The sequence below is a fragment of the Callospermophilus lateralis genome, chromosome 7, assembly GCF_048772815.1.
Source record: "Callospermophilus lateralis isolate mCalLat2 chromosome 7, mCalLat2.hap1, whole genome shotgun sequence".
Classification (NCBI taxonomy): domain Eukaryota; kingdom Metazoa; phylum Chordata; class Mammalia; order Rodentia; family Sciuridae; genus Callospermophilus; species Callospermophilus lateralis.
The window spans coordinates 56,762,036-56,771,204 of NC_135311.1; the positions used below are offsets into that span (position 1 = coordinate 56,762,036).

At 37.6% G+C, this 9,169-nt stretch overlaps 1 pseudogene; it reads right to left on the reverse strand.

The window, feature by feature from the left end:
* Positions 1-7,084: 7,084 nt before the first annotated feature.
* LOC143404312 (endoplasmic reticulum chaperone BiP pseudogene) lies at positions 7,085-8,886 on the reverse strand (annotated as a pseudogene).
* Between the last annotated feature and the right edge of the window lie 283 nt (positions 8,887-9,169).

Here is a 9,169-nt window from a genome sequence, read left to right on the forward strand (position 1 = left end):
TATCAAATAAAGGTCCCAACTCTCCTGTTGGTATGCCTAGATAAGGCCTTATCCAATTTATGTCTCCCAATAACTTTTGAAAGTCATTAAGTGATTTGAGTTGATCTACTCGTATTTGAATTTTTGGTGGACGGACCATGGTTGAGGATAATAGAACTCCTAAATAATTAATTGGAAAATTTAACTGTACTTTATCTATTGCTATCTCTAGATTATAATTTTTTAATAAGTTTGTAAGTGTGGCATAACATTCCAGCAATATGTTTTTATCTTTATGTGCCAATAATACATCATCCATATAGTGAAATATTTGTAGTTCAGGATTTTGATTTCTAAGTGGCTGGATTGCTTTGTTAACATATATTTGACACATAGTTGGACTGTTAGCCATCCCTTGAGGGAGTACTTTCCATTCATATCTCTGATCAGGACCTTCATGATTTAATGCAGGGATAGTAAATGCAAAACGTGGACTATCCTCGGGATGAATTGGAATTGAAAAAAAAAAAACAATCTTTAATATCTATGGCTAAAACATGCCAGGTTTTTGGCAAAGCAGACAATTGAGGAATCCCTGATTGAGCAGGTCCCATAATAACCATCTCATTATTAAGTGCTCTTAAATCTTGCAATAATCTCCATTTACCAGATTTCTTTTTAATGACAAAAATGGGAGTATTATGGGGAGATATGGAAGGTTGTATATGTCCTTCCGCTAATTGTTGTTTGACCAGATCATGGGCTACTTGTATCTTTTCTTTAGTCAGGGGCCACTGAGGAACCCACACTGGTCTTTCTGATTTCCATGTAATTTTGATTGTCTCAGTGGCCCTTTCTGAAAATCCAACCCATGTCTGACTGTTCCTTGATCTATTTGAATTGGTGCTGCTATACCTTGTCCTTGTTTTCCTAATCTTTTTTCTTTCCTAAAACCTTGTCTAGCCCTAGTAGTGGGCGCATTAGGATTGATGTTATTTGTTAACGTCAAACCTAATTGATCTAGGACATCTCGTCCCCATAAATTTATAGGAAGATGATCCAATACATATGGCTGTATAGTTTCCTCACATCCTTCAGGATCCTTCCAATCTAATACCATTGCACTTCTATGGGGATTAGTAGCCACTCCTAGGCCTCGAAGCGTTTGAGTGGCTTGTTGTAATGGCCAATGTTTTGGCCATTCTTGACTAGATATGATGCTAAGGTCTGCACCTGTGTCCAGTAGCCCATTAAAGTCGTGTCCTTGAATATTTAGTTTTAACATTGGGCGAGAATCTAAATTTAAAGACAGCATAGCCCAATCTACACCTGTGGAGCCTAATCCCCTGGAACCTCTTTCTACACTATGACTAGGAAATTTATTATGTAGGCTGGGTATTATTAACAACTGTGCTATTCTATCTCCAGGTGAAATTACTGATATACCTCTTGGAGAACTAGCTATAATTTTTATCTCACCTACATAATCAGGATCAATTACCCCAGGACTTATCATAAGTCTTTTTAATGTAGATGAACTACGTCCCAATAATAAGCCTACTGTCCCTTGGGGAAGAGGTCCTTTTATTCCTGAGGGAATGATTTGAACTCCCATCTCTGGAGTTAGTACTGCTCTGGCAGAGGCGCAGATGTCCAACCCTGCGCTCCCTCGGGTTTGTCTGATGAGGGATTTAATGGACAATGTGTCCTGGGCACTACCTTGATGGTGTTGCTGGGTTCCTCCACTGCCCCGTATATTTGTGGTTGTGGGCCCCGGAGCATTGGGCCCCCTTGTCCGTTTTTTGGCAATGGAGCTTGATGCCCTTCTCCACGATATCATGGGTAAATACCTGGTCCTTGTCCATTTTTTGATAAGGGAGTACCCTCTATGGTGGTTTGAGAACGGCATTTATTAGCCCAATGTCTCCCTCTGCGGCATCGTGGGCAAATACCCGGTATTCTATTTCTTTGATACCTAGTTTTGTTAAAACCTCCTCCTATGGGGCAACTCCTTTTAAAATGTCCTGTTTGTTCACAATCATAGCATGTTTTTGGCCTGGCATCTAAAGCCTGTTGTACTGCAGCTGCCAAGACTTGCCCTTGTTCATTAATATCTCTACATAATTTAATATATGTGTTTAAATCTTCATGTCTCCATGGTCTAATAACCTCTCTGCAGCAACGATTTGCTTGGTCATAAGCCAGTTGTTTTATTAATGGCATTGCTTGTTCCGTATCCCCCAAAATTTTGGCAGCCGTTTGAATTAGCCTATCTACAAAGTCAGCGTAAGGTTCATTAGCTCTCTGTATTACCTTAGATAGCTGACCTTGTAAATCTCCATGTCCTTGTAAAGTCTTCCATCCCCTAACTGCGTCTGCAGCAATTTGTGCATATGTAGCAGGATCATATTCAATTTGTTGCCGCTGACCCTCATAAGGTCCTTTCCCTAGCAACATTTCTAGATTTCTTTGAGGGTAACCAGCTGCTGCATTTCGCCTAGCTGTCTCTGCGCAAAATTCCTCATTGGCAACCTTCCATAACAAATATTGTCCTCCATTTAGCACAGATTTACACATGCTAGCCCAATCTGCTGGTGTCGTGTCCAAGTTAGTAATGGACTCGACCATGCTTACCGTGAAGGGAGCTTGGGGACCATAGGTTGTTACAGCCTCCTTTAACTGCTTCACTGTTTTAAAATCTAAAGCATGGTGAATTCGCTGCCCTCCTACCTGTTCAAGTACAGGGCATGCTAATCTTTGAGGTCCTGTCTCAGGATCCCATTTATCAACTACGGGGTTTGAGGGCCACTCAGCTGTCTCTATCGGTGGGGCTGTTGGTTGAATTACACCCTCTTGTGAAAAAACGGAGCTAGTAACAGCCTCCTGTTGTGGCCTTTTTCCTAACAACCCCTTTTCCTTTAAATTTTCTTCCTCTGTCTGACTAGCTCGAGAGACCTTCTCTTTTGCTTGATCTAAAATGTCTTTCTCCATGTTCTGAACCTCTAACAATTTACTTAACATCTTTTCAGTTTGTTTTAATCTACTATAAAGATAACGCAACCCAATAAGATAACACAAAACAAAACCGAAACTGAATGAAGCAAAAACGGAATAAAAAATCGTTGTATCAATTTTCTCTTCCTCAGGGCCAACAAACGTCAAGCCTTTAGTCAACCATTTTTTCCAGTTTGCCTGAGAAATTTCTAGGGATAGGCAGCTTCAAAGAAAAACAAAATAAATCAAAAGAAGAACACATTGTTTTTTGAAAAGGTCACCCATTCTCTTGCCTTCCCTCAGGGGCGAGCAATTTCACTTACCCCCAATCTTCAGGCGTTCCCCGTACAGGCCACCAAATGCCGCAGTCTCTGGCTGGGCATAAATCACGAGTCTCCACACAGCTTGTGGATTCAAACAGCAATTCTTTATTCCCGAACTCACACCGGCCGTCTACAAACGCGTTCTGGGGAAATCCACGTTCTCTGCCCAAATCCACCACACCTGGGCTTCTGTCTCCCAAATATATACTGTCTGACCCTAAGAACTCAAGAGGACCTCAGGCAGCAGGATACGCCCTATTCTAAAGGGGTAACACCCTAATCTCCTATTATGCTAAACCAGGGACACCCTAAACACGGATCCGCCCTGGTCCTTGAGCAAGGTCACCTTTCAGAAGTCCTTCCACTAGACAGCATGGGAGTAGCTGGCAAGGAAATTGTCATACCTACTTGGCTGATGGCTCCCAGCATCCTACAATCCAATAGTGACATCAGTTCATGTTAGTAGCAAGATGGAGATGGGAACCAGGGCCACAGTGCAGTGATCCCTGGCTGGTAGCTCAAACCTCAGGATGCAAGCTGCATCAGCACAGGGCACTGCCATGTATGGACACATATTTGGAAACAGCCCACTAGAATCAAGGTCTATTTACCCTACAGTCTTAGGTTCAGAGTTAGAAAGGACTTTCCACATGATTTAAACCAACATTCTTTCCCCAGAAGGATTTGTCTTTACAGTGTATTAAACATGGTTGCTATGGTCTGAATATGTTCTTCCCAAGTGTATATGTTGTGACAATCACTATTGTGACAGCAGCAAAAGGGAAAATGAGACTTACTATGCTCTCAAAATCAACTTAAATAAATTATTTCTCAATTCTAATGACATATACGTTTTCACTGGTTGATAGTACAGGTAGAAAAAGTATGTAATGTGATTTATAAGTCAAAACGTGTGATTAGGTCATGGAGCTCTATATTTTTTAACAGAATGAATGCCCTTATATAAGAGGCTTCACACATCATTCACATCCCTTTCCCCCCTTCTGCTTTCTGTCAACTGATGACGCAGCAATACACGCCACCTTGGACAATGTGAATATACTTAGTGTTACTTAACTGTACACTTCAAAATGGCCTAAATGGCAAATTGTAAGTGTATTTTACAATAAAAACATCGAAAGATGCATTTTCTAATGTTCAGTGTTTCCTGCTATTATTTAGTAATCACATTCATTAAGAGCACTAACCAGCCAGGCACAGTGGCTCATGCCTGTAATCCCACTGGGAGGCTGAGGCAGGAAAATTGCAAGTTCAAAGCCAGCCTCAGCAAAAGCAAAAGCAAGGTGCTAAGAAATTCAGTGAGACCCTACTCTAAATAAAAAACAAAATAGGGTTGTGGATGTGGCTCTCTGGTACCCAAAAAAAGAAGCACTAATCAAAATTTCACAACCCTGTATTTGAGATTCAATTCTGCTGGCTGCATCTCTGAAAACTAAAAGAATGTCACTTAGCTAAGCCTCAGTTTCCTCATCTGTAACACAGGAATTATAAAATGCTTACTTACCCATTAGAGGTTGCTGTGAAATTTCAACTTGGTAAAGTCTAAATACACAAAGCTCAATAAATGTTAACTCTGATTTTATTTTTAAGTTTTCAAACCAATATGATTCTTGTACTTTGTATAAAGAAGGCTAAAAACTGGCTTTAGCATTAAAAAGGCCATTTGTTCATTTCTCCTTAGTCCTTAATGTGATGGAGAACTATAAGATTACATGCCCTAAAACACATTTCATATTATAGTCAAGTGGTGAGCCCATGTGTTGACCACTGAGTCAATAGTTAATAATCTTAAAGTATCATACTCCAAGAGGCAACAATTTCAGAGAAGCCACAATAACTTATTGTACTTGAAATAATTCACATACAATAATGTGTGTATAAACCTGTACATATAATTTTTATCAAGTATAATATGATCATACAAAAACATTGACTCACAATATAGTTCACACATACCAAGAATGCTATTTTATTTTTGTCCCTTTTACATCATATTTTAGGCAAGATGATGAAACCCAGAAAATAACAGGAATGGACTAGTTTATAAAAACTGGGTATTTTATAAGTGAAACACATTCAGTCATCTACATCTCTCAAATTGCAAACAATGTGACTTACTATACTCTCAAAATGAACTTAAATAAATTATTGCTCAATTCTAATGACATATACGTTTTCACTAGTTGATAGTCCAGGTAGAAAAAGTATGTAAAGTGATTTATAAGTCAAAACATTTCATACAAAGGATTTTTTTGGGGGGTACTGGAAATTGAACTAAGGGACACTCAATCATTGAGCTGCATCCTCACTCTTTTTATGAATTTTATTTAAAGACAGGTTGCTAAGAGTTTTGTCATTGTTAAGGCTGACTTTCTACTTGAGATCCCACCTGTCTCAGCCTCCCAAGCTACTGGGATTGCAGGCATACATCCAAAGGAATGGTTTTAACCAAACCCTCATAATGTCAGGAAAAAATGTGTGAAATTAAAAATATCTGAAGCACGCATTTTTTAAGACCATTATAAAAAATACAAAAAAGGTTAAAAATGTCATAAAATAAAAATTTATACAGATAGAGCTAAGGGGTTAAAAACTATCAAATGTATTAAAATCATCTAAGGTCAAAAAAGACATAATTTATCTGTATAATTTAAATTATAATATTATATAAATATATTACATGTTATATAATACATATATAATATAAATTAAATACAATATATTTATATAACCTTCTAATTTGTATTATATATAATACATTTATTTTATCATATATACATATAATAAAAATATATAAAATATATATATATATTTTATGTATATTAATATATAAATATATTATATATTCATAATATATTATATATAATTTATATAATGTACATACTTATATAAAATATTACATATCAAAATGTTTGATTCATATGTATTTAATATAAATTATATATAATTTATGAAATACATATATATTATATACACATATAATAAAATAATATATAAATTAAATATATAAATATTATTTTATTATATATAACATATTTATTATATATCATATAATATATTTAGATTTATATTAATTTATATTATATTGCATATCATTGTAATGTAATCATATAATAATATAATTGCTATTATTAATAAGATAATAATACAATTATTATATTAGTATAATTAATATTAATATGATATATAAAACATGGATTACATTATACTTATATATAAACAACTTATATCATATAGATATATGTAAATCTATAATATGTAGTATATAATATATAATACATAATATATAATATATAAATATATTATAATTTAAATTATATAGTTTAGTTATTTGACTTTAGATGGTTATAATGCTTCTGATAGTGATTTATCCCTTAGTTTTATCTGTACAAATTTTTATTTTATGACAGTTCCAAACTTTTAGTATTTTTTTTTTTTAAATAACAAACATTTATTGGCGTCACTTATGGTAGAAAAAAGTTCCTACACCAGATGTGCATGACCCAATCATTAAATAGAACATTTCTGAGGTGAACACACATCCTGACCCACATTTTTATATCCAGTTTTTTAAGATATCCAATTCCTCCTCTCTCTCTTCCCCAAAACATGTGAGCAACTGCTAATGGAAAGCAGTAAACAGCCACTTGGGCTATAGCATTTTCAACTCCACTCTGAGGTGAAGATTCCAATTACATTCGAGACTTAAGTTCTCTTGGTTTTCTACTAAGGAAAGTTCTGAGTCCAGTATTTACAATATTACAGCACTAGCAGATCAATGTCTTCAACTCATCTCTTTCTGCTGTATCCTCTTCACCAGTTGGGGGAGGGCCTACACTTCCATAGAATTTGCTGATAATTGGCTGAACAATTTCTTCTAGTTCCTTTTTAGTTTTGAAGTCTTCAATGTCAGCTTCTTGGTGGCTTTCCAGCCATTCAATCTTTTCCTCTACAGCTTTTTCCATGGTCTCCTTATTTTCAGAGGAAAGTTTGCCTCCCAACTTTTCTTTATCTCCAATCTGATAATTTAGAGAGTAGGCATAGCTTTCCAAGTCATTCCTAGTATCAAGTCACTCCTTGCGTCTTTTGTCTTTCTCAGCAAACTTCTCAACATCATTAACCATCTTTTCAATTTCTTCAGGTGCAGGCAATTTTGGTCATTGGTAATTGTAATCTTATTTTTGTTCTCTTTACCTTTGTCTTCAGCTGTCGCCCCAAAAAATAACATTCACATCAATCTCAAAAGTGACTTCAATCTGGAGGACCCCACAGGAGGAATTCCAGTGAGATCAAACGTACCCAGAAGGTGGTTGTCTCTTTTCAGGGGTCCTTTACCTTCATAGACCTTGATTGCAACAGTAGGTTGATTATCAGAAGCTGTAGAAAAGATCTGAGACTTCTTGGTGGGTACCACAGTGTTCCTTGGTATCCGTTTGGACATGACACCTCCCACAGTTTCAAAACCAAGTGTCAGGGGACATACATCAAGCAGTACTAGGTCACCTGTATCTTGATCATCAGAGAGTACACCAGCCTGGACAGTGTCACCATATGCTACAGCCTCATCTGGGTTTATGCCACAGGATGGATCTTTGCCATTGTTGAACTCTTTAATAAGTTGTTGAATCTTTGCAATTTGAGTAGAGCCACCAACAAGAACAATCTCATCAATATCAGACTTCTTCAAGTCCGAATCCTCCATTACTTTCTGAACAGGCTTCATGGTAGACCAGAACAGGTCCATGTTTTCTCTTCAAATTTTTCCTGAGTCAGGGTTTCAGAAAAGTCTTCTCCTTCATAGAAGGACTTGATTTTAAATCTTGCTTAATGTTGAGCAGACAGGGCCCAGTAGGCCTTTTCTACTTCATGCTGGAGTTTCTGCACAGCTCTGTTTTCTTTCCTAACATCGTTGCCAGTCTTCTTTTTGTACAGCCTCATGAAATGTTCCATAACACGCTGGTCAAAGTCTTCTCCACCCGGATGAGTATCTCTATTGGTGGCCATGACTTCGAAGACATCAATTTGTCAATGGGGAGAAGAGACACATAGAAGGTTCCACCACCCAGATCAAACATCAAAATGTTCTTCTCTCCCTCCCTCTTATCCAGACCATAAGCAATAGCAGCTGCTGTAGGCTCATTGATGATCCTCATAATATTCATGCCAGCAATAGTTCCAGTATCTTTGGTTGCTTGCCAGTGGCATCATTAAAAGAGGCTGGTACAGTAACAACTGCATAGGTAACCTTCTTTCCCAAATAAGCCTCAGCAGACTCTTTCATTTTAGTGAGAATCATAGCAGAGATTTCTTCTGGAGCAAATGTCTTAGTTTGCCCACCACCAATATCAATCTGAATGTATGGTTTATGTTTATGTTTCTCTTCAAACACTTTAAAAGGCAAGAACTTGATGTCTTCCTACACAGAAGGGTCATTCCCGGTGCTGCCAATGAGCCGCTGGGTGTCGAAGACCGTGTTCTCAGGATTCGAGGTGATCTGATTCATGACTGTATCGAGGATCAGATGTTCTTCTTCAGGGGTGAAGTCCACATAATACGGCCTGATGCACATGCCCTAATCATTGGAGATGATCTCCAGTGGCCATTCTTGAACACCCTGAAGCAGGAGTAAGTGGTCCCCAGGTCGATGCCGACCACGGTACCCATGTCCTGTTCTTGTCATCCTCCTCAGCCGTGCTGCGCAGAGCAGCAGCAGAACCGCAGCCACCAGAGAGAGCTTCATCTTGCCCTAGCTGTTGGCCACTTGCTCTTGTCAGCAGACAGCCAGAAGTCACAGGCAGTCCAGCAACAGGCCGCAGGTGAGAGAAGTGAGGTTACAGGTCTCTTACACTCAA